At 41.1% G+C, this 25,594-nt stretch overlaps 1 protein-coding gene and 1 long non-coding RNA gene across 11 annotated transcripts in view; one reads left to right on the top strand and one right to left on the bottom strand.

Moving 5' to 3' along the window:
• LOC128398528 (uncharacterized) overlaps nt 1-13,185 on the bottom strand; it is a 29,306-nt gene extending 16,121 nt beyond the window's left edge. Inside the window, exons 1-2 of the long non-coding RNA XR_008327155.1 lie at nt 10,122-13,185; nt 8,142-8,235 (exon numbers count right to left, since the gene is read on the bottom strand). This is a non-coding gene — a long non-coding RNA (uncharacterized LOC128398528). The remainder of the gene's footprint in view (nt 1-8,141; nt 8,236-10,121) is intronic.
• A 911-nt stretch (nt 13,186-14,096) lies between these two features.
• The window catches only part of TBC1D5 (TBC1 domain family member 5), a 289,716-nt gene continuing 278,218 nt past the window's right edge, over nt 14,097-25,594 (top strand). For 5 of the 10 annotated variants that reach the window (XM_053359280.1, XM_053359277.1, XM_053359275.1 and 2 more), the window contains exon 1: nt 14,614-14,734. The gene's annotated coding sequence lies outside the window, so the exon portion shown is untranslated. Of the gene's footprint in view, nt 14,244-14,309; nt 14,584-14,612; nt 14,735-15,057; nt 15,154-25,594 lie in introns of those variants that run through there. The other 5 variants (XM_053359270.1, XM_053359272.1, XM_053359273.1 and 2 more) reach the window with 5 other exon arrangements.

The raw sequence follows: 25,594 nt of genomic DNA, 5'->3' as shown, positions 1-25,594 counted from the left end.
ATTTGTTCTTATCCTGTTGATTTTAATTAGGCCCCGATTTGCATGGCACTAGCTCAACAGAGCTTAGCTTCAGGTGCAGCAGCCGCTCTTTCAGCACCACATCACAAAACGCGGCATTGCTACCATGCTAGGATCACAGTCTAATGCATATGCACATAAACATACCATCTCTGTTTAACACAGAAAAATAAAATGAAAAAATAATCATGAAAACATGCAGCAGTTTTTGAAAACATTTGAATATTTATTAAGACATACATTGGAAAGACTGGGAATAGAGCTGTTTCCTTCTGAATTTGATCCTCTGTTTGCCAAATGTTTAAATTATATGTTTTCTTAGTGCTAAGGAAACCAGCTTGGCTTTATCTTCTATTTGAATTTCTCTGTGTTAAATTCATACTCCCCCCCTCCCCACTTTGTGACTGTGTCAGCAGCAATGTGTAAAGCTCTGGAAAAGAAATGGAGCTGTATACTGGAAAACTGCAATGCATTCATCCAGAAGGCATGTTGTATCTGGCGTATACACCACAGCACACCAGAATACCGAGAGCTCCTAGTGTGCTACTTGTGTTGGACTTTCAGTGTTGTGGCTCCTTTAACAGAGGGTTCGTTGCAATTTGACATAAGGTATGCTTCAGAAGGGGGACGCGGGTGGCGCTGTGGGTTAAACCACAGAGCCTAGGGCTTGCCGATCAGAAGGTCGTCGGTTCAAATACCCACGATGGGGTGAGCTCCCGTTGCTCTGTCCCAGCTCCTGCCAACCTAGCAGTTCAAAAGCATGTCAGAGTGCAAGTAGATAAATAGGTACCGCTCCAGTGGAAAGGTAAACAGCGTTTCTGTGCACTGCTCTGGTTCTCCAGAAGCGGCTTAGTCATGCTGGCCACATGACCCGGAAGCTGTATGCCGGCTCCCTCAGCCAATAAAGTGAGATGAGCGCCGCAACCCCAGAGTTGGTCACGACTGAACCTAATGGTTAGGGGTTCCTTTACCTTTACCTTATGCTCCAGAAATCTACTCTTTTACATCAGGAGTGGGGAACTGATCTCTCCCTATCCCCACAGGTCACGTTTGACAGGTGGAGTGGGGTGCCTGCCTGTTAATCACCTGATGTTACAATGACCCCAGGTGACACATTTTCACCTTCAGAGACTGTGGTATTAATTATATATATATATATATATATATATATATATATATATATATATATATATGGTTTATTTACACATATATACAACCTGAGCCTACGATGGAGGGGTTCACACCATTAACACCCAGAAAGGGTCTTGTTTCTCCCAAGCTGTTTGGATTCAAAGAGAAATCAAATGTTGCCCTTACTTTCCAGCTTGGTGCTTTTCCTTCTAGCTCACATCAGTACAACTTTTATTGCTAAATTTTGGCTTTTCCCTTCTAACTAACCATTTGCCATCTTACACAGATCCCCTTTCCTTTGTTCCCCTTAATGGACCATCACCCAGGCAATCACCTCATCAGAAAGCTAGCCTAGTTTATATTTTAACACTTGCTGGATCCAGGGATTAGAAGGGTCTTGGTATACAGCCTACTGCCCAAACTCGTAACGTTATATAAAGGTCACAGGATTCTCCAGCTGTCATAGCCAGAATAAGACATAGAGGAATGTTAGCCATTTTTAAAGTCTAAAACTATTGCATCCAGTGTCTGGTTATGTCTAGTGATTTCTTAATGACTGTTGCAAAACAGAGAACATATTGAAAACCTAAGGGTATTGTTGTTGCAAGAATCCTTCTGCCCAGACAGAGATATATTATAAGCATAATATCATAGGAGCACTCATCATCCTTGGAAATAGATCTTGAAAGCATATTAAAGCACTATACCCTTCACTCAACAGCAGCAGCATCAGTTTAAATAAAACTAGAAGAAAGCAAGAATGATACTGACTAGCAAAAAATATCACTTAAGATACTCTCACTTCAGTATTATTTCAAACGGAATTTATTATTGCCCCCTATGACACAAGGCAGGCTAACAAAATGGAAATATATTAGCAGCCAAAATAATGGGTTGAATTGGGGGGGGTGTGGATAATGATTAATAGGCCTAAATTGCAGAAATATAATTAATGCATTGGAGGCATGAGTTTGGTTATAACAGGAACAGCTGTATTAAGGAGATGTAGCAGAAAACATCTTATTTTGTTGCATGATAAATGTAGGCACTAATCATACATCCTCAATAGCTGTGAGCCCATGTAGATAGTCACAGGAATTGGTTATTTTTGTAGTGAATTTCATATCCTTCAGTTGTATCGCTTAGAACAACGCACTGTAGAGTTGGGGCCATCTGGCTATCTCTATCAACGGTATTCACTAGTGGCCAATTCTCTGAAGAGTGAAAACTCACCACATACATGCACACTGATGTACAGCCAAGAATTTGTGAGGCAATTGTCACAGACACATTTAGACTGCAACCACAACAGGTCCCCCCCCCCCATTCTACATGTGTTTGTGTGATATAGGTTGCACCAAAACTGATAAAAATGCTCCTTCCACACACAAGTTAAAATGCTGGGAGATTTTTATTTGCTCATATACTAAAGGAATAATAGAGATAATACGATGAGGAGGAAATAAGAGGGGCTTGTAGTGGAGATTCAATGCTCTATTACTTAAGGATAAAGAATTTCTAATAGCCATTAAAATAAAACCCAAGAAGCATATAAATTTTAATTTCGGCTTTGTATCATACCATAATGTATTGGGAGCTTTTATAGTGACTTTCAGAAGCTGGGTTTTTAGGAAATGCCTAGGGCAAGAAAAACTGGAGCTATTAAGAAAGCTAACAATAAAAAAATTAGAACATCAAAATTCCACAGTAAAAAGCTTATGCAGAAGCATTATACATTAAGGTGCTATTGAATAATATTGCTGTTAAAGGAGCCAATTATTTTTATGGAACAAATAAATTTTTCTATGATAATTCAAATAAAACTGGTAAATGGTTAACAGCCTTAATAAAAGGGGAAGAAGAATGTCAACATAACAACAATTTATACAAAATGAGTGGTGATAATGAACAATGAGGACGAGATAAGCAATGGCTCCAAAGGGTACGGTTAGCCTATATAAATCCAACACAGGGGTTACGGAAGGTTTGGGGGCCCAGCAGTCAAACATTAAGAACAGGAATGATTCCAAATTCCTCTTATTCTTCCTCTCCCTGGACTTTGATGTTCTAAAATACCAAATCTTGCTTCTGAAGTGGAATCTATACATTAAGGAATTCTCAATTTTTAACAAATTTGGTACAGAACACTATGTATGAGCAGTTCGCATAACTTTCCATTGTTTCATGTTTCCCTCCCACACATGTCAAGTGAAGAAAACACTTGCACAAAGCAATCCCTATGTGATTGTATGTATGCATCACCAGGTTTCTTTAAATGATGCACAGTTTTGTGCGCTGATAAAGGATGCCCCACATGAAAATCGGGTTTTATGTCATTGTACATATGGTGGGATTTTAATCAAATGTGCAGGATTCTGCACAAAGAGAATCTAGACTCATAGCCACACAAAAATTGCAGCATTTTATCATGCACATGTGTGCATTGGTAATGCAGAGTGAAGGAAAGATAGAGGTAATCTGATGGAACTGAAAGCTCCAGATTTTGAATTAATTTAGAAATTCCCCTACTTAAGGTGAGAATTCAGGAGGAATGGAATGCAGAGCAGAGTGGACTAGGTAAAAAATATGAAATGAAAGTGAGGGAAGAGATTCCTCTCATCTCTAATTTTTGTGACCTCAAGCAGCTTCTTAGGCATAGGCCCCACTGATATCACCACCTTCTCCCAAATGCCCTGACCCAAGTATTACATTCTTTTGAGGCCATTGTTTCTTCTCTTAAGGCCCTTCTTTAAGTCCCATTATCTTTGGAAGTGAGGTGGGTGATACCCAGAGATAGGGCCTTCTCAGTGGTGGCACCTTGGGCTCTGGAATGCCCTCTCTTGGATGTTTTTCTGGTGTCAATCCTTTTTAATGCCCAGTAAAGTAGGGCGTGGGAAGCAGGTGGCACTGTGGGTTAAACCACAGAGGCTAGGACTTGCCGATCAGAAGATTGGCAGTTCGAATTCCCGCGACGGGGTGAGCTCCCGTTGCTCGGTCCCAGCTCCTGCCAACCTAGCAGTTCGAAAGCACGTCAAAGTGCAAGTAGATGAATAGGTACCACTCCAGCAGGAAGGTAAACGGCGTTTCCGTGTGCTGCTCTGGTTCGCCAGAAGCAGCTTAGTCATGCTGGCCACATGACCCGGAAGCTGTACGCCGGCTCTCTCGGCCAATAAAGCAAGTTGAGCACCGCAACCCCAGAGTTGTCTGCGTCCGGACCTAATGGTCAGGGGTCCCTTTACCTTTACCTTTAAAGTAGGTCCTCACCATGAAATTTTGTTGTCTGAGACAAAGAACAAGGTCACTCACTCACTCAGTCTCTCTCAAACATCATTCCACATATAGAATCCAACTTAAATAGCAATTGAATCTTACATCAACTAGTGGTGAGACAATATCATCCACTTTACCTGTGGGCAGCAGCCTAGCTGAGAGGACTCTGATGATAGGTTGCCCTGCAGCATCTGCTACCTGAGACACTTGCCTCATTTTGCCTCATGGTAAGGCCAGTTTGCTGAAAAGTCTTTTTAAAAATACGCCCAGTAGTTTTAGATGATTTTAGAGCCCTATCCAAGATTTGCTGGCTTCACTGAGGAGGGGATTTCAACACAAAGCAAGCAAAATATGACATTTTAGGGCTGTGTGCTCACCCCTCAGCTTCGCTTCAGAGCCCAGTTCAGAACTTCAGATTGGGCCCTTATTTGATTCAGACCCCAAATCTCAAGCAATATCTGGAAAACTGAAGTTTCAGCTATCCCATTGACTTGTATTGGGAAACCAAAATTTCCACAACTCTTTGTTGTTGTTTTTTTACATGGGTGCATGAAAATTGCAGACATAGCAGCCCTCCGAGAGGGGATTAACCCCAACAAATTTCAGGCAGGTAGATCCAAGGGTTCAGGATTGTGATAGGATTTCATAACTGAACTAGAAGCCACAGTTCTGGCGTCTGGTTCCTCTAATTCCCCTCACTGGGGGTAGAAAAACCTCAGTAGTCACTTAGTAAAAGGAGCCTAAATTTATTCCTGTTTATCTGAAAGATATATTAAAAATGTAAAGGCCAGATCAATCACATTAAAGCCAAAAATACTATATAAAGCCTCCAGATGGTATGCTTATTTAATATATGCAAACTTGTGTTCCTAATACTGTCACTCTTATCTTCCTTCACCCTCATACCCTAAATTTACCTATTATGTCTCTTCCTGATCGAGGACCTCCTGCAACTTGTTAAACTCACTGACATCACTGAAACTTTGTGTGGGTTTGAGCCCATCAATGCATATCTTGTTATAATTTTGGAACTGGATTTTAAAAACAACAACTTTGATTTAGTTGTGCACAGCATAACAGAGCAACTATAACCAGGGCTTTCATGCATTCTTAAAATGCAATTAATTACTTTTACCTGAGTCTCAGAGTGGATACATTATATATATATATATATATATATATATATAATTTAAAATATGCCTTTAAATATCTTTGAGGAAAGACCAGAGATCAATGCATGCAAAATGCCCTGTGTTCAGTCCTTTGCATCTCCAGAAAGAACTGGGAGAGACAGTTGCCAGTCAGTGTAGACTAGCCTCCCTGCGTGTTGTGCCCTGCAGACGTATTGGACCACACCTCCTGTAATCCTTGAAAGTTGGCCATGCTGATGGGAGTTGTAGAAAATACAGAAACGTGAAGGTTACAAGAGGTTGGTGTCTACAATACTGAGCTAGATGGACCAATGTAGCTAGTGGACTAACTACAGTATAATATACAAGACTCACAATCACAAAGGTATGAATGGTAGTTCATAGGTTCCAGTAGGAAGTACTAGATGGAGTTAGTAAGCAGCAGTTTTACTGATGATCTGAGGACCGCTTTGTACCATTTCCAAAGAAAATGACACATTTAGGAATTAATAGGGACATTTACATATGTATATGTCTAAGTGCACATGTAAGTGCTGCCGATCCTCTTGGGAATTGGAGCAGCTACAAACACAGTCTATTTTATGCTTATTTGTTTTTCAATTTTTACACCTCATCCCAGCAGAGCTCTTGATGCAGTTTACAACAAAATAATTAAAATCAATAAACCATTCTGGAAATACAAACAGTTGCAACATCAATGCTAAAAGTGTTAAATCACTCAAGAGCAATTGGTTTAACAAGAGAATACAACAATTCTGCGTCCAGCTATAATTAGTCAATGCCCTCTGTAAAAGATCCATGCTTATCATTTCCCTAAAAAGGGGAAGATTATTTTGGACCGATGGCTCCAAAATTTGGGCAATGCTATTGAAGCAGCTCAGAAGTCCACTACCTCTTTCTGTACCTTTGCTAGAGTGTTGTGGTGGTACACCTAACAGAGTCTCTTCATAAGCTCTTGAAGCAGCGGTAGCCAATGTAGTCCTTTCTAGATGCTGTTGGACCCCAACTCCCATCAGCTCTGGTTTGGAACATCTGGTGGTCACCACATTGGCAACCCCTGTGTATGGGAAGAGGTGCTTCTTCAGGTAACCTGAGCCCCAACTGTAAAGGGCTTTACAGTTTTAAAGCCCCAAAGCCCCAAATACAGATCATAGCCAATGCAGCTCTTCCAGAATAGGATCCCCCTCTCTCTTGTTACTATTTGAAGGGACCTAACTACAGTATTTTGGACCAACTATACTTTCCCAAGTATATTCAAAGGCAGCGCCACTGAAGAGTGCATTACAGCCAGGTTAAGAGATTTCTGTTAGCTCAGGCTTTAGAGATTTGTTGTATTGTTTATACTGGTTGAATAGTTTTGGTTCATAACTTCTCAGATTTTCTTGTATTGTTTTTATTTTCTTGTTTGTTTATATGTTGCACTGTTATTTGGCATTCTTATGTACGTCACCCTAAAATCTATGTTTGGATCAAGGCTCAGTTTAAAAATAGTATGAATAAAGAAATAAACGCAATAATATAATCTATGGCAGAGATAGGGAATTTATAACCCTACAGATATTGCTGGCTTACAAATCCTATCTTCCCTGACCATTGACCATGTTGGCTGGAACTGCTAGGAATTCCAAAAACCTCACCCATGATCTAGAGCCTTTCAATGCATGTATTAGAGTAGTGAGGTCTCTGTTGCTCAGAGCAAGTACAATTGCAATTGTAACAGAAAGCACTCCTGGTCACAGCTGCCACTTAGAAGTCAAGTAGCAAAGCCATGCTCACAAGTACTCTCAAGTCACAGGCCTGGCTGGCTTTTTTGAAGGGGTGTGCAATCTCATTTGAAGGAAGCTATATATTCACTTCTTGCTTGAGTGACATTATCCCTTCACTGTTAAGACTTAACATATCTGTATTATCTGGATGAAGCTTCAGTTTATTGGCTTTTATCCAGCCCATTACTGACTCCAGTCAAGAGAGATACCAAATGTGAATCACTGAAATCCAACCCAATTGTGACTTTTCCAAATGATTTCATTGTTGAAAAGGAAATAAGCAACTATCTGACTTTTAGAAGACATCTGACATCCCTGTATAGGGAAGCTTTTAATGTTTGATGTTTTAGTGTGCTTAATGTTTTAATTGTTAGACGCCACCTAGAGTTGCTAGGGCAACCCAGTCAAATGGATGGAGCATGAAATTGTTGTTGTTGTTGTTAATGTGGAATAAATCAGCCTCGAATAACCAACATGCTTAACTCCAATTAATGCATGAATGGGTTAAGACCATAGAGTAAGCTGTCTTGCCAGGCTGAGCTAGGTCACACCCCCTCACTTTGGGATGGTTAACAAACTCTTTTGTTCTCTTTTTCCACCACGTGAACCCTACCAGTGAGGAGGTCTAAACTGGGTGTTCCAAGCTTAGACCACATGGCCATCTTTGTGTTTCTATACAAATAATTTAGAAATATTTAGCAATTTTGGAGCCTAAGTTGAACTGCCTGACTAGTCTTGCTGCTGTATGGAAAAGCACATGAATATAACCTTTGAAGAGTTTGTAAGTAAATCATTTTTAACTTACCAAGTGTGGTCTCTTTCTATGCTAAGGGAAGTGGGGAATTTTGGAAACAACTTAGAAGGCGATATTTTTAAAGGTCTGACTCTTGCTGGAATCCCTGGAATGCAAGAGTCATTAGGAAAATGTGATCCAGCCTTTTCTTACTGAATCTCCACCCCAAGTTAACAAATGAGAATTGATCTAAGATCTGAGTGGGGTTGGGGACTGTAGTTTGAGTCAGACAGAAAAATAAAGTTAGTTAAACGCTGAAGGCATCATGGAGTGCTGGGTGACCCTCCCTTGGGACCTGATGGTGGTCAGGGGGTCTGTGCAAACTAACTTAGCCAAACTAAGGAAGATTTAACCCTTTAAGCTGATGAGTGAAGGATTTGATCCTGATGGCTGCAGGAGTCTGCTTCATCATTGCATTCCCTGCCGTCCCCCGTCCCCCAGTAATGGGCTAGGCGGCTGTGGTTTGGAGGATATTGCCTTGTGAGCTAAGATTTGCCTGCAGACTAGAAATTTCCCACCTGTGATTTAAGTTATTGATACAAATGTTGAAGAGTACCAAACTTTGCAGTGTGCCACTCAAAACTTCCCTCTGACCCACTGATGGTAACTCTCGGGAGTAGTTTTCCAACCAGCTAGTGTTAATATATTTAATTTACTCTGCAGTCACTGAAGCAAATCTGAGAGGGTCGTATTATTATTGACATTAAAATATGAGTCTAACAATCCTATTTCTGAACTCTTACAACTGAACATGCAAATGACCAGGAGAGCCAAGAACAGCAGTGCTGATTAGATGTTTCCTGAGGCATTGTCTCTTTCTGTCACTAGATAACAGCCTTGAATACATACAGCAAATATTTTATATAACACAAAATTTATGGTAAAACTTTAATGGAAATTTTCTTTTATTTGGCAAAACCAAGCAAGTAGCAATTATGTAGTTAAATAAAAAAAAATGTTTATTGATCAGCATGTAATTTACAATAAATGCTGACACAAATTGTAGAGCTTGCATGTCATTAATTCCTGGCTCCTTCCATCATTGACTCCTTTCAACAACTTATCCAGCATGATCTAATACACCTGACAGATAGAATGAAGAAACAAGCCTATGTCAGCTTTTCCTGATCTAGTCTCCTCCAGATGTTTGGACTCAACTCCTATCAATCCAGCCATCATGGTTAGAGTTCATAAGTGTTGAGATTTGTGGCCCAAAACATTGGGAGGACACCAAGCTGGGGAAGGCTGGCATATCAGAACATGAGGAGAGCCAATGATCCATTCTGTTCTCTCAGGTGTCTGTGGGAAGCTCACAAACACTCTGTCCATGTGGCAGTGGAGGTAGGCTGATGGTATGACCACATTCTAGGTGTCAAAACTATGTGTGGCTCTACACTAGAAATGAAGGTTAAACAAAGAAAACAAAGTGTCAGCAGCCAATTTGACTCAAGGGAGTGGATTAGTTGGTTTCAAATAATGGTAGGCAGGATAATTTCATGTTATGCGTGGTGCAGCGTTGGACTAAAATTCACAGCATCCCCTAACCAGCAATACTAGCAATGGCCACAGAAGTCCAGTGACATCTGGGAGTCCACACTTTCCCCCTCCCCGGGTTATAGTGTTAGACCCCAGGCCAGGGAGGCATAGGTTCAAATCCTCACTGAGTCACAACAACCAAAAATCCAATTTAATCAGAATTAAGTCCCATTGATTTCAAAGAAAGTTATGCCCTATGATGTATTCTTAGGATTGCAGCATTTCCTCCAAATATATCAAGGTGCTAAGCAAGTTTCTCTCCACTACTCCCATTTATCATCACAACAACCCCGTCAGCCTAACCTACCTGAGTGCATGCATTTTAAAAGTGTGAGAGAAGAACTACATATGCTGCCTTGAACTCCTTGGAGGAAAGCTAGGGTACAAGTGGTGTCAGTAACTAAAATTTAACACGTAGTGCTTAAAATGCATGTCTTCCTATGGTTAAACATATACCTGCATCAGATTACTTGTGGCTTCTATGGTTATTGGAGGAAGTTATTGTTCTTGACGTAGCCGTTTTAATCCACATGTAACATTCACATTAATGTAGTCCACTAGAATGCAAAAAACCTTGAGTTGCATAGTTCTTACTGAAATCAAAGATTAACTGTTCACGTAGATTTCACATGTGACTCAGCCTTTGGGTTTATGTTCTGTGTTTCCTACGTGCTGTACACCTAAACTGTAATAAAAAATTCAGTTAAATCTTTACAATATTTTAAAGTGAAGTGGTTGTCTAAAAATAAAAACAAACATATTATAGTTGTATAATATTCCACATAATGTAAAGCCCCGAACAAAAGTATTTTGCTGCTGCTGTTACCAGGTTATGGTGGCAAGCAGTGGAAGTGTAATTGCGGTAACAACAGAGACCTTATTTTCATGAGTAAGAAACATAATGAAATATTGTTGCTTATAGCCAATTTAAGTGGAGCAATCCCATACCAATTAATATGTTTATATTAGGGCATTGGTATGTGTTCTTCTGGAATCCTAAAATGTTCTTCAGGAAATGCTCAATACATCAAGGTAACAATTATTGTAAAGTTAATTTAAAATATGAATAGGCCCTGAATACTTCACATAGTAAAGTTCACCAGTAGCAAAATCTGCACTTAACATTGCAGTGACCCTGTAAATCTTTATAAACAGGAGGTAGCCAGCGAAACCATGTAGCGCCAAAGTCAGCCATTTGTGGCACAGATTCTTTTAAAATGACAATGGGTGACAAACAGTATGGCAATTCCAAGCTGCCTCTGGAATCCTAGATAAATTCTGCCCACAGCAATGTGTTTACTACCTATCTTGTTGACAAAATAATTCCTATTCAGTACGTCTTCAGGATCACTAGCCTGACTGTAAAATCTGAACTTAGGATACATAAGGTCAGCCTTGTTGTTCTATTTTTATGGATCATTTCCAATTAGTATCATTCACTGATTGTGTCCTTGGGGGAATGCAGCTACCAACTGCAAATTAAACCTCTGTTGCTCCTACGCAGTTAAGGCTAGAAGGAGGGAAAAGTAAGCTTTGGTGGAGAGGGGTATACTTTCCATTATTTTGTCACTAATATTTTGAAGAGGGACTACAGCTGCAATCAAGGAAGTTGAAATTAAAAGCTTCAATTTCCAATGCTTGCTTCTGGTTAACGTCATGCTAAAAGTGAACAACACTACCCCAATATACCCACTAAAACTAAAGACATAGTTTTTCTTGTTGGGAAAGGGAATGCCATTTGAGCACTACCTCACATAGGCAGACATTCATAGTTCCCAGGTAAGAAAAAGGCAGCCCAGCCAAGTTCCAACTGAAGTTGGCAAAACACACAGCTCATTTATTACATTGTGACTGGTTCCACGACTGAAAGCAGCACAAGATACTGCTTTATGTTTGCATTAGGATAGTGATGCCCCTGCCAACGTGTTGAAATGTGGGTATGTTGTAGTGATATGCAAAACAGCATGGGGAAGCTACTGTTGGAAAAAGAAAGCAAAACAGCCCTGTTGTGGGTCTTTCCGAGTTCAGCCCTTATTCTGAAGATCTTTTATCTGTAAGTATTTTGGACCACACCCACTGAGAATACTGCTGGATCCTAAGGTTTGGGTGCCATTGATAAGGCCACATTCATAAGTCCATTCTTTAACAAAATACGAGTCAACTATAGATGAGGGAGTAGGCTGGTTATGCAGGGCATACCACTAACAAATGAAAATGGTTGGGAGAGTCAAGAGGAACAATTGGCATCTGCAGTTACTACCTCACCCTGCCTTAGTGATAAGGTTGCCTCTGCCTTTAGTACACATGCCGGCAGGATACCTATGCACTAGTTAATTTAATCAATATGATTTTAAGGCCAAACGTTGAACTAGGTTCCACAGAATTAATATTTTCTACAATTATCACCAAGAACATTCCAGCTGTCCAATATTGTACTAAATGATATACCGTGGAATCTGCAAATGAAAGGCTAGGTTATTTCTTTCAGGAAGCAGGCTAAAATTAAAATGTCCCAATACGGAGGAAATCTTGTGCATATTCAGCAGTTGGTAACAACTTTAAATTGTTGTTACCAGAAATAAGCCTAACTTTACTGTGCTTATATTAGAACAGCATGTTTAAACCTGCTGCTGTAAAACACCAGTCAGCAGTCTTTATCAGAAACAGTGGTAGGCTGATCAGAGAAGAGATAATAATTCTTTCTAACAAAATCCTTTACTATGCTGAAGATCAGTGTAAGTAAAAATGGACTGTAGGAAACTATTGCTTTTTGAAGTGAATGCCATGTTTTGCAAACGGTTCTGTAAACAATATTGTCCACCAAAGTCCAGCCTCCTTTCAAAAGATAGAATATCGTCCATACAGGAGGCAGAGAGACAAGTTTATAAATTACACACAGGACTTTGCACCTGATCCGCTTCCAGAGATGCAGGCTCTTTAAAATCAGCAGTGTCTTCTTGGCAGTGTTATTTTTATAGGAAAAGAGGTGCTGGAGTTTACCAGGAACTTCTCCCTTGTTCTCTTAGAATGACAATGGCGCTCACCTGAAAGGTGCCAGAGCTGAGCTCTGGCTGAAAAAAAAGCTCTGCTTCTCGCTAATAAGTGTATTGAGTCTTCCCTCAAAAAATGAAGCTGATCACAAGCAGAATGCTACCTTATTACTTTGCCTGATGTTTAATATCAATGAGCAGGCAGCCTAATTAAACATGGTAAAAGGGTATGTGTGGACGGCACTGTGGTCTAAACCAGAGCCTAGAGCTTGCCAATCAGAAGGCTGGTGGTTTGAATCCCTGCGATGGGGTGAGCTCCCGTTGTTCGGTCCCAGCTCCTGCCCACCTAGCAGTTCGAAAGCACGTCAAACTGCAAGTAGATAAATAGGTACCGCTCCGGCGGGAAGGTAAACGGCATTTCCGTGCACTGCTCTGGCTTGCCAGAAGCAGCTTAGTCATGCTGGCCACATGACCCAGAAGCTGTCTGTGGACAAATGCCGGCTCCCTCGGCCTACAGAGCGAGATGAGCGCTGCAACCCGAGTCGTCCGTGACTGGACCTAATGGTCAGGGGTACCTTTACCTTTTATCTTTTACCTATGGTCTCATTAAACTAGTGGTTTTTGAAGGGTGTGGAGTACCACACTAGTGTGGCAGGAGAGGATGTAGTGGGAAGAATGAAGGACAATCAATAAAACATTTGAATTATTTCAAGGATGTGTAGTATAGTATCAAAACATTTTGTTTGCAGAATATGGATAGCTTTCCAAAATGAGAGCAAAGGCCTTGAAGTGATACTTAGGACAATCGTATTTGTGTTTCCCAATGCATTCCATATCAATAAAATTTTTGGTGTGGTGCGAGCAATTTTTTATTCTGGAAGTATGGCCCGGGGGGAGGGGAGGGGAGAACCATTGCATTAAACTGTCATAAATAAAAGTTGGTGGAAAGGGAGCAGAATATACCAACATTAGGACCACAGGGTTGCATCCAACTTATGTCATGCTCAAGTAGACCCACTGAAATCATTGCTTCAAAATGATAGGAGATGGCATAGAACTTCTCGGGGCGCTGGGTTTTTTGGCCCCCACAATAAATTATTTGAGGGGGCCAATCCTCCACAAAGTTGATGTCCATTCCCATTCAAATATGATAGATTATGAAGGGTGGGGCTTACCTGGGCCCCCACAATATTGAATAAAGTGCTTGAATAAAGTCAGCACCCCTGGGAGACGGATGCTCAGTCCCCATTTTAGTCCTGCTTTACAATCTTCCCGCCACTTCACCTTTAAGCAAACGAACAAAAAAAAAAGCAGCAACAATTTAAAGCAAGTTCCAGAAAAAGTAGCTTGCAAGAGCGGGAATGTAGTTGAGGTGGGGGGCTTTCTGGGGTGGGGGAGTTGCTTTTTTTATTTCCGGGGGGTGGGGGTGAAAAGCGAGGCGAGGGCAAAGGCAATAAAGGAAACACGCTCGTCTCCTCAGCACCGTCTTCCACAGTAACCCGGCAGCGAGTCCCCTTCGACTCAGTGGGCCTCCAAGTCAACGGAGAGCTGCCCCTGGCTTTCCCTTTACGTTTTATCCAACTGGAAGGTTAGTCTGAGGCGCTGAGCTGACCGTTTCCCGGCTCGCGGCGAGGAAGCCGCGGACTCCCCTCTCCTCCCAAACGCCTCACACGCGCCGACAAGCCCACAGCGTCTTCCCCGCGTCTCCCTCCGCTCCCGGCCTGTCCCTCGCCCGAGTCCCCGGGCCCCTCAGACCGACGGGCGTCCCGAAAGTGCCCCGCTCCGAGCAGCCGCCGGATCTAGGCCAGCGCGCCGTCGCCGCGCGGTGTGGGCGGCCTCCGCTTCCCCTCAGCGAAGGCGGGCGCCTGCGTGCAAGAGGCGAGGGGGCGGCGGTTGAACTCGGCTACCGGCGTAAGGCTTCGAGGAAGGTGGTTGCTGGGCCTCCTTCCTCTTTTCCCTCAGCCTGGCGGGCCGTGGGGGGAAGGCTTTTGAGGGAGAGAGGGAGGGACGCGGGCAAGGAGGGGAGGAGGCAGGCAGGCAGAGCCGCTTTCTCCAGCGCCCCTGCACCAACGGCAGCAGGTAAAAGCCGACGAAAGCCGCCCGCTCCCAACCACATCCCCACCCCCTTCCCGCTCCCAAATGGCCGCCTCCTCGGCTGCAGCCATCCCAGGTCTTTCCTTCCGTCCTTCCTCCCCGCTTCCGTCCCCTCACGGCTTCCTCCATTCCCGGCTGTCACTGAAGGGCAGCCGCAGAAGGGGAGGAAGTGGCTCTTTTTGAGGCCTGCAACGTCAAAGGCCGCTCCTCTTCCACCCTCCTGCGCGCCCGTTTCTAGAAGCAGGTTGCGGGGAGGTGCTTCCTGGCGCTGCTGCTGCTGCTAGTTCGGTGGTTGCCGAGTTTCTCACCCTCAGCTGGTTTCCAAGAGGCGAGAGAGAGAGAGAGAGGACGGGAGCTGCTCATGTGGGCGTTGTTTTCACCACCCCCTCCTAATCTGCTCATAGGTGAAGCTGGTAGAACTTTCCCTTCCTTCCCTCATCTTCTCCGACGCTCTTGTTTCTTTGCTCCTCAGGCTCAAGCTGCTCGGTTTTCCTTAGTTGCCCCTCCACAAAACTTCAGTTCTGGCGTTTTATGGTAGTTTCACTTTCATATCCCTCTTCTGGACAGTGGAATCCTATGCATGTCTTCTCAGGAGTCAGTTCTGTTGAGTTTGGTGGGCCTTGTGACCAAATAAGTTTTGTGTGTGTGTGTGTGTATGTATATGTATACAGTGGTACCTCGGGTTACATACTCTTCAGGTTACATATGCTTCAGGTTACAGAAATCGTACCTCAGGTTAAGAACTTTGCTTCAGGATGAGAACAGAAATCATTCTCCGGTGGCGCGGCAGCAGCGGGAGGCCCCATTAGTTAAAGTGGTGCTTCAGGTTAAGAACAGTTTCAAGTTAAGAACGGACCTCTGGAACGAATTAAGTACTTAACCCGAGATACCACTGTATATACACCCACACACACACACATGCCTTACAGATCAATCCTATACATGTCTACTCAGTCCTATTGACTGCTTATTTCTAGGCAGTTGGCCTTAGGCCACAATCCTGTTGCCAAATTCAGAAATGAAATTTTGTCACATCTGCTTACTCATCATTTCTGTTCCTGCTTTTTTCTTTTTTTAAACCAAACTAGAAGCTGCCTCCTAAGTACTGAGAACACCCCATTGTTTAGAGAACAGTTTGAGATTACACGAACCTTGTAGTTCCCCAATTTTCAGATTCTCTTTTTTAAGTGTGGTTTGATTTCTCTCTAGTATATTAAGAGTCTACATATGGGATAATAGCACAATCAATCCACTTTGTAAAGTGGCTTAAGGTGTTTTGAACTATGGAAGATTTTATTGAAAGACTTGGAGTTGTCATGCTTAAGTCCCTAGTTTAGTGCCCATGAGTTGATGTGTTGATTTGTATAGGCTAGGATTTTTATTTTAAAAAACCCATGCAACTAGTTTTGTGTCTACTGGGCCTGTATTATAGATGAAGTGTTCCCTATTATATAGCAAATCATGAAATTTCAGGGACTTTCAAAAGTGGTTTGTTACATGGGTTGTAGAGGCGTTCTGTTTAGAAATACACATATTACAGTTCAGCCCAAGCACATGGACATGTGTAAGGTAATTTTTTGGTGTCTGGCTGTTATATTTATATAGTAACACATCTCTTTTGAAATAATAATTCAGTGAAGTTTCTTGCTTAAAAAGTATACTAGGGACACAACGTAGGATTTTAAGCATGAATACTGCATTTTATGAACAAGGTAAAAAAGTGGCATGCCCTGATTGTGGCCTGGTTCACAATCAAACACACGGCACACTGGTGCACATTTAGTATTAAACACGGTTAGTTACTATTGAGCTGTTAATGATAATCTGCCACATTCAGAAAACATGTTTCATTAACTGTTAGTGCAATCCTAAACTTGTTTGTGTGGAATCACACCCACTGTGTTTAAACTGGGTTACTCTCACCTGAGTCTGCATGGAATTGCAGCCTGGATGTAATGATTATGTGTCCCAGTCCAGAATAAGTTGGTCATGTTTAAGTCCTGTGGAAATTAATGTGGCATCAAGTGACTAATGACTAACTTATCCCACTGATTTCAATGGAACTCGTTTTCTTTTAATAGAGACTGCCGTGTCTTGCTTGCAGGAAATTAAATGTAAAGATACCCCTGACCATTAGGTCCAGTCGCAGATGACTCTGAGGTTGTGGCGCTCATCTTGATCTGTAGGCCAAAGGAGCCGGCGTTTGTCTGCAGACAGCTTCCGGGTCATGTGGCTTCCTGACTAAGCCGCTTCTGGCGAACCAGAGCAGCGCATGGAAACGCCATTTACCTTCCTGCCGGAGTGGTACCTATTTATCTACTTGCACTTCAACGTGCTTGTGAACTGCTAGGTGGGCAGGAGCTGGGACCAAACAACGGGAGCTCACTCCGTTGCAGGGATTCGACCGCCGCCCTTCTGATCGGCAAGCCCTAGGCGCAGTGGTTTAGACCACAGCTCCACCCTTGTCCCCTTGCAGTAAATTACTTCATGAATAAATTCAAAAAGTGCATCCAGTTAGTGTAATTGTACTTGAGGATGTTTTCCAAGCCACAGAATGACTGAAAACCCTCGTTTTCATGAATCCCATGAATCCCTACCGCCACCCATTTATGTTAGAATTCTTCAAGAACACTTGAGTTAAACAGTGAACCAACTGGCATAGCCACATTCAGTGGGGAACCCTTCCCCACAAACCATTTGTTTTCCTGCATTTTATCTGTCACAATGTGGATATCTGATAAGTGTGGCAGTCTAGTCATGATTAAGGCACCTTATTAAACTTTCAAGGAGAACATTAGGTGATGGATTTAATGTCATAGAGTTGTCTATGGTCCACCTTTTCCTCTTCATCACTGTCCATAGGGCATTGGAGACAGCTGGTTTTAACCTTTGATAATGATGCCCTTTTTGAATATAGGCAGAGGGGTATTAAGTATCAGGAGCTGCATTTCCTGATTGGGAAGAGAACAGGGATCATAAGAGTCCTAGCAGTTTTGGGGTTGCTGGAGCTGATTCTCATCCCATGAATAATTTGCATACTTGTCTTTTAAAACCTCTCTGGGATATTTACCCTAATATATATTGCGCATTGGCCCTCATTTGGTGCAGAGTGATAATGAATAAGGCAGTAACTAAAAACCAAGAAGATTTTGCCTTGTATGTCCTTTTGAAACAGAAGCTTTTTGATCAATTTGTAAGGAAATAATGTGTTTGGCATATTGAACAATACTTTAGAGACAAATTTCTCTTTTTATTTTTCATTTTTGAGGCTTCCTGTTTTTGGTTAGTAACCAAATAGCCAGTCTTGCACATAATTGTCTGTATAGGGCTGTGTGTTCATGTGGCTGTGGCTGTATACATGCACATGCACATTTAAATATTATGCAAAACGTAACATTTTCTGGTATAAAACCCACAATGTGGGGAAAGTATCAGTTTTGGTTAGTAAAATGTCTATTTTAATTATCTGTCCAGGAAACTGTAACAGAAATAAAGGGGGGAAATGACAAGTATTTCAAGAAGCAGGAAAGCTGCGGCACCTTAAAGATCACTAACTTGTTTGTTGCATGAATTTAAAGCAGGGGGGGACAAGTGAACCTCCATATATTATTGGACTCCCAGCTCCAGCCAGCCTGGTCGGTACAGAGATGATGGGACTCATAGTCCAACCACTCTGAATGTCCACAAGTTCTCTACCCCGGGGGTAGAGCTTACTTTTCAGATGTAGTTTATCAAGTTAGGTCACTGAAACTGCTTACCCACAAGTTTTCAAAAAGCAGTACACTGGGGTTTCTTGATCAGAATTTGTGATGAAACCATGCAAGAGCCTTCCTTTGGCGCTGGTGCCAAATGAAGTTATAGACTGCTCTTCAATACGAAGCATATGCCTGGAGAAAATACTTTAAATACAAAAGTTTCAAACCATAAGTGTGCATATTTGTATGTGTATGTGTGTGGAAGAGAGATTGGTTGTAGAGAGAGCCATTCTGCCTGCAGGCGGGGAAAGTTCTGAAAATATTGATGTCATTGTGTAAGAGATCAATGCTTTACTAACTTCTGTGTTTTGTTTCTGTGATATAACACTGTGCCACAGCGACAGTATTGGGGAACCTTGTAAATCCTCCCACTCAATAGAGCTGTAAAATCTGATGTTGGCACCTAGAATTTTGCTTCTTTTAACATATATTTTTGTAAAACATAAAGGAAATAACAAACCCCTGCCATTCAACCTCTTCCGCCAGCAGTGGATAGGCATAGTATTTCTGAACTTGGAGATTCAATTTAGCAACAGGCCCGTGCAGAGGAGGGGGGCAGCTGGGTATACTTGCTCCAGGCCTCAGAGGGCAAAGTAGCCGCACATGTCATGTATTTTGAGCAGTGTGCATGTACATACACAGTGTTACATAGTTTTTTTGTGTGTGTGCATGTGCATGCATGTCTGTACACTTGTTTTGCACATATACATATATTTATAAAAAATGTGTGTATGAAGTATTCTGTTCTTTTCAATGAAACAGAGATTCAGATAGGTACAAAACAAAGAAAGAATGCCATATTTTAGTATCACCATGATGTTCATAAATTCAATTTTCTTATTCCTGGTCCAGAGGAAAACTGAATTTGCCCGTTTTTTAAATCTTATGCCCATCTTTTCAATGTACCTATCAATTGGTTTGTCAGAGGCGATCTTCATTATTAGAATGCTACCTTCTATGTTGTATTGTTTTGTTTCCTCATGATGCTTTGTCACTGTTAAAGAAATTATTAATTCATCTGACAGAGGTCAGACACAATATCTGGGTTTTCACTGTGTGTCAAACAATACACTTGCTGCTGTTATGGATTCTTGTGTAAAATGGATAATAAAGTGCTACTAAATTTAAGTGGAATAATGCATTACCTGCTGTATGCTTGCTGAGTAAGCACTTATTTCATGAAGTCAAACATTGCAGCTGTGTGTTTCAGGCTGTTTAATACTCGTTCTAGGAAAGAAAACCGGTGTGTTTTCATAGTCTTGGATACATGAATGGCATGGCTGCTGACTTCAGCAATGGAAAGCTTCTATTTAAATAGGACTCTGAATTAACAAATCACTGTCATTACAATCAATATAAATTTACTGGGTAGGAGAGACAGTATATTGTGTAACATGATGAGTATGTCATGGTGCTTTCTTGGTGTCAAGCCTCTAATATGATAATATGTTTTTAGGGTTTGCCCATTACTTGCTTGATTGAAGGTTTATTGTTTGGAATATGGCAGGTTTTAAAGTTACTGTATTTCAGACACTATACTTAATTTTTAATAGATGGTGTTTATATTCCTCTTTGGGCTGAGTTGTATGTTACAGTGGTCCCTTAGAATCTTCTGAACATTCTTCCACAATCATAGTGACTCCACATGGCAGTTGTAACATATTATTGCTGCTCATCACAGAGGCTGCCCAGTGCTATTTAGCCCACACTACACGTCGAAGTGCAAGTAGATAAATAGGTACCACTCCGGCGGGAAGGTAAACTGCGTTTCTGTGCGCTGCTCTGGTTCGCCAGAAGTGGCTTAGTCAGGATGCCACATGACCCGGAAGCTGTCTGCGGACAAACGCTGGCTCCCTCGGCCTATAGAGCGAGATGAGTGCTGCAACCCCAGAGTTGTCCGCGATTGGACCTAATGGTCAGGGGTATCTTTACCTTTACCTTTTTACACATTCATAATGGCAGCTGGGATGGTGTAGAGCTGACTCCATGTGACTCAGGCAATCCACACAGTGAGTTGCTTTTGACATGTTAAAACTACTGTGGGAATTTACCACCATGCAAAAGTACTGCTAGCAGTTTTCACCGGGCACATAATATATGTTAGAATCAGCCATTAAAGATTAAATCAAGGGCATAAGAAATGGGACAGTTATTTGGGCTCTTAAGTGTGGTTACTGTAAGCTTAAACTTTAAAAGAGCAACTGGGGAATGGTGAAAGAAGTCAATAAGGTAATTAGAATGATTGCAGAGACTAATTCCAGATTGATGGAAATTCTATGCCTTTTTAGCAGTGTTAATTACCTAAGCACTTTGACCAGATGTAGGCATATTTTTACTTCCATTGGTGAGTTGGAGCATATGACCCCCGAGAGTAGTCTTAAAAACTCTCTCTGTCCAGCAGTTTATAATGCCAAGCTGCCCAAAAGTAGCAGGAAAAGGTGGATATTTCTAAAGGTGTTTTTTAAGAGTGTAGCTTTTGTTATCTCACTGCTTCAAGGAAGGCAGTATAATTTTATAATAATGCTTAGGAATACAATGCAGTTAACATTCATATCATGCTTATGCATGCTGGTATAGAGATTATCTTGCCTACACTTCTAGTGGGTATGGGACCAGACTTTTTTCCAAAGAGCTTATCTAGTTATTTGTTTAATCAGTTTTTTAACTAGAGTGAACAGTGCGTATGATGCAATCATTAAGGAGTCTAACATACAGTTTCCTCGCTGCAAGAAAGAAAATTCGACAGAGCTTAATGCATTGAGGTCTTCTCTGCTCCAGAAGCCTTGGGGCTTCATGCATTTGTATCCATAACCATTGCTTCTCAGTTCCCTTGCATATAATCACCGCCTCTACAGTGATAAAAGTCTATAAATACATTAGAGTCCAAGGAAGCTTCAGTAAATGAGAGGAAAGCAACAGCTGTGGCTCCAGAAGTCCTCCCATCTTGTTGACCATGTTCAATCTAGTACTTTAAAGATATCTAAAACCGACTTTGTAAGAGATACTAGCAAAATAAGATCTTAATTATATTTTAATCAATATCATTGTGATATAAAAACCAAGAAGAGTCATACCTATATCCTAGAAGAAAGAAGGGGGGTAAAGTGAATAAATTGCACAGTTAAAGTAGCTTTCCTTACTCTTATATCCTCAACTTGTAATCCAGAGATCAAATCCAGCCAGACTTGTCTGTCCCCTCTCCCCCAGTTGTGTAATAGCCCTCTTCAGTGAACACTTAGTTTTGTGTCAGTTTCTGTGGGAAAACATAGCTGTTTCATGTCTAGGCTTTTAACATCTCTTCAATTGACATAGCTGTTACTGGAATAGGAGGGCCCAAAATGTTGTTTTAGTCAAAATGTATTATCATTCCTAATATATGAATAGTTTGGGGATTGGTGTTTTAAAGATAAAAGGGTATATAATAACTTTCTCCTATGAGAAAATACCCATGGAGGAAATTGTAGAGCAAAATTAATTATCATTGCATGTTGCTGAAAGGCATTACTGGTAGTGAAATTTTACTGCTATATCTCCAAAGTGGGGTGGTTTATAGTTTTAGTTTCTAAACTTTATTGGACAAATAGCCATTTCCTACTTTTATTTCCAGAATTCCCCCCCCCTTTTTTTACTATGTTTACATTCAGTCTCATTTCAACTCAACCCAAACCAGAATGGATCCAGTTAGGTTCCTTGTGCCCCCCTCTTCACCACTCTTGTCCCATATTTATCTTTATGTGGCAACAGGTAGCGTTTCTAGTAGCTCTTAGATGCTCTTATGAGCAAACACATCTATGTCCAGGATACCTGGAAGCATGGGAAATATAGCTTGTGTGGCTGCTGATGTCACAGGGCACTACCATGCACAATTTAGGGCCTAAAGGAGGCTCTCACCATTGCTCCTATGAGCTTCAACACTGGAATCAGTGTTAAAGAGGAAATGAATTGGCAGGGAATGCTCCAGTTTACTCTGAACCTAGTCTGGATCCTGGATTATGATGACAAATGTCTAGAGCACATTTAGTAATATGATCCTGCCTCTCATTCCATGCGGATATGAGGGTGGGGTTTCTCAAAGCTGGTTTGCACTAGCTGTCACTTAGTATTTTAAACTGTTTTGGAATCTGAAATCGGTGGTCTTCCTCATCCCAGTTGCTGCCGCTGCTTGATGAGCAACACAATCCCAGAATTACATAGAGCTAGCCAGGCCTCTTGCACCCTGAACCACAGTTCATGCCAAATTTTCCCAAGTCAGCCTGCACACACATCTTTCCTTTCCCAGTTTCCTTCTTCCACTCATTATCACAGTTCTTCTTCATCCTCAAAACATATATATCTTTCCACTGTTGTACTCCTTCTGCTTGTTCAGTCCCAATTTCTCCCTGTCCCCATAGGAGACAATTGCTTTGATGCGATTGTGCCAGATTTCAGAAATTATCCATAGAAGTTGTTTATGTAGGAGGGAGTTCTTGCAGTCTGACAGCTAAAACCAACTTATTTCTTTCACTACATGCCAGAGGAGGCGATTGTTTTATTGATGAATATGGAAAAAGTGAATAGTCCAGTGCTTTGTTCCATTCCTCTAATTTACGACACCAATAATAATGGATGATGGATGAGATATCCAAACATTAATAAATAATCTTAAAAGGTGTACTAAATCAAAGAGGAAGAGACCAAGGAATAATCTCATATAATGCTTCAAGAAGGGTAAGCTAATTCTAGTGTCATTAATTCTGCTATATGCAACAAATAAACAACACCCCATTTAAAGTAGATATGCTGCCAATAGGATAAGAGCTGCAACCGTATTGCCACCTTTTCTTGCATTTTTGTTAATGTATGAACTGCTTTAAAACAGTATATCCATAAATCAAAAGTTTCCAGAGCTGGATGGTATTCTTGGAAAAAGGTGGCCATGCATTAGTTTAATGTAACTCTTGCAGCAGAGTTCTGTGTCCTTGAAAACTTCTTATATTTAATACCTTAGATGGAAAATAGTAGAACTTTATTGTGCAAATGTCATCAAATTTCAATGAATTTGACCACTTGAGTTAATAATTGAAGCAGTGTTGAAGTGGCAGATACAATGAGATAGCTCTTGCAACAAGTTGTGCATCCCTCTGTAAGTTCTGTGATGACTTCAAAGATTTTTGTCCTCAGCACTCAGTTATTACCATTCAGCCTATGTCTTGCTATTATTTCCTTTTACTGGACCTGATTTTTTTAAAAGAGAAAGTTAACATGTTCAAAATTATTTGCATAACTCACAGTACACTCCTATATATGTCTACTCAAAAGTAAGTGCCATAGCATGTAATAACACAGTTCTAATCATGTCTATATATAGTGATACCTTGGGTTACATACGCTTCAGGTTACAGACTCCACTAACCCAGAAATATTACCTCGGGTTAAGAACATTGCTTCAGGATGAGAACAGAAATCATGCAGCGGCGGCGCAGCGGCAGCAGGAGGCCCCATTAGCTAAAGTGGTGCTTCAGGTTAAGAACAGTTTCAGGTTAAGAACGGACCTCCAGAATAAATTAAGTACTTAACCTGAGGTAACACTATACTCAGCAATCATTGCTTCCCACCATCACATGCTCATTGTTTGCTTTTGAAAGACTGTTACTCTTGGTAATCATTAGAAACACACCTTTCTTATATTTATGGAACTATGCTGCTTTATAGTATTTTAAAGAATTAGAAAAAACACCTAAGAACCTAAGAAGCTGCCATGGCCCTTCCAGCTCAGTAATGTTCACACTGACCGGAAGAGGTTCCTCAGGGTTTTAGGTAGGAAGTATTTCCCAGCCCTTCCTAGAGATGCCAGGGATTGAACTTGCATGGAAAGCATGTGCTGCTACCACTGAACTACCCTTCTCCACATTTTATCTAATAGCTTACATGCAATTCCTGCTAATACTAAGATGCCACTTAATTGCACCTATCCTTTAAACTGAAATTTAATGTTTACTATATGAAAGACTTAAGAGGATTCTTAGGAGATGCAGCATATATCTTGGATGTCTTTATGAACAGTTCCTACTGCTTAAACCAAAGCAGAAAACAGCAGTTTAGAATGCCATTTAGATGTACTAATGTAGCCCTCAACATGTGACTGTATAATGCATTGGTTTTAATTATGGACAGCCTCAAGAAAACAGTAAATAACTGTAAGACAGATCCCCTGTATCTGTAAGAACTCTGTTGTTTAGTATGGCAGCACCAACACTTTGGAACTCCTTACTTTTGGTATCTGTTGTGTTTTACTCTTTCTTTATGCTTTCAATTATGGCTGCAATTTTTTAGCAATAATTTTTGTTAACTGCTTTGATTTTTTTTGCAGTAAAGCGGTATGTAAATTTTATGAAATAAAGAAATAAATAGAAATCTTGTATGTCTAACAGACTAAGCTAATCTTAGTCAACCCCACACAAATAGTTTAATAGTTTGGTCTACAAGGGATGTCCAGTGAGATAGTCTAAATTATAGCAGACCTGGAGCTGTTCAGTTTGCTTCCATAAATATGGACAGGAAAATTACAAGTAATTTGGCATGACCATTCAGCAAAACACATCTCACTTCCAATATTGATTTTCCTTGTTGACATGTGGAAATCTGTTCAATGGATTATGTATAACAAATAGTTTTTTGTATGATTGTCTCTTCATTACGGTCCCCTAAATAGTTCAGACTTTATCCACAAATGAAGTCCAGGAACTGTAAGAATAGCCCTAAGCACCTTTGAAATTCTACAAATCTTGCTTTTAGGTTGCTAGTTACCAGAAACCAGGACCAGGTAACAATTACATTTCAAGGCCCTTCCATAAAATAGAGAACTCTTAGAATACAGAGAACTCTTAGAATATCAGTAGTGGGAAATAATTCTACTCACTATAATTGGTATAGTTGGGAACATGTTTGTCCCACTATGTTTTGCAGTACAATGCTTTGGAGCTCCAATTTAGCATACTAAAACAAATCCTGAATGAATTTTGATTTGTAACATTCTACTGGTTGCCCTGGGATGCGGGTGGCGTTGTGGGTTAAATCACAGAGCCTAGGACTTGCTGATCAGAAGGTTGGC

This window comes from Podarcis raffonei, chromosome 12 (genome assembly GCF_027172205.1).
Source record: "Podarcis raffonei isolate rPodRaf1 chromosome 12, rPodRaf1.pri, whole genome shotgun sequence".
Lineage (NCBI taxonomy): Eukaryota > Metazoa > Chordata > Lepidosauria > Squamata > Lacertidae > Podarcis > Podarcis raffonei.
The sequence above is the reverse complement of the archived record's forward strand: the minus strand, read 5'-3'. Positions and strand labels throughout refer to the sequence as shown.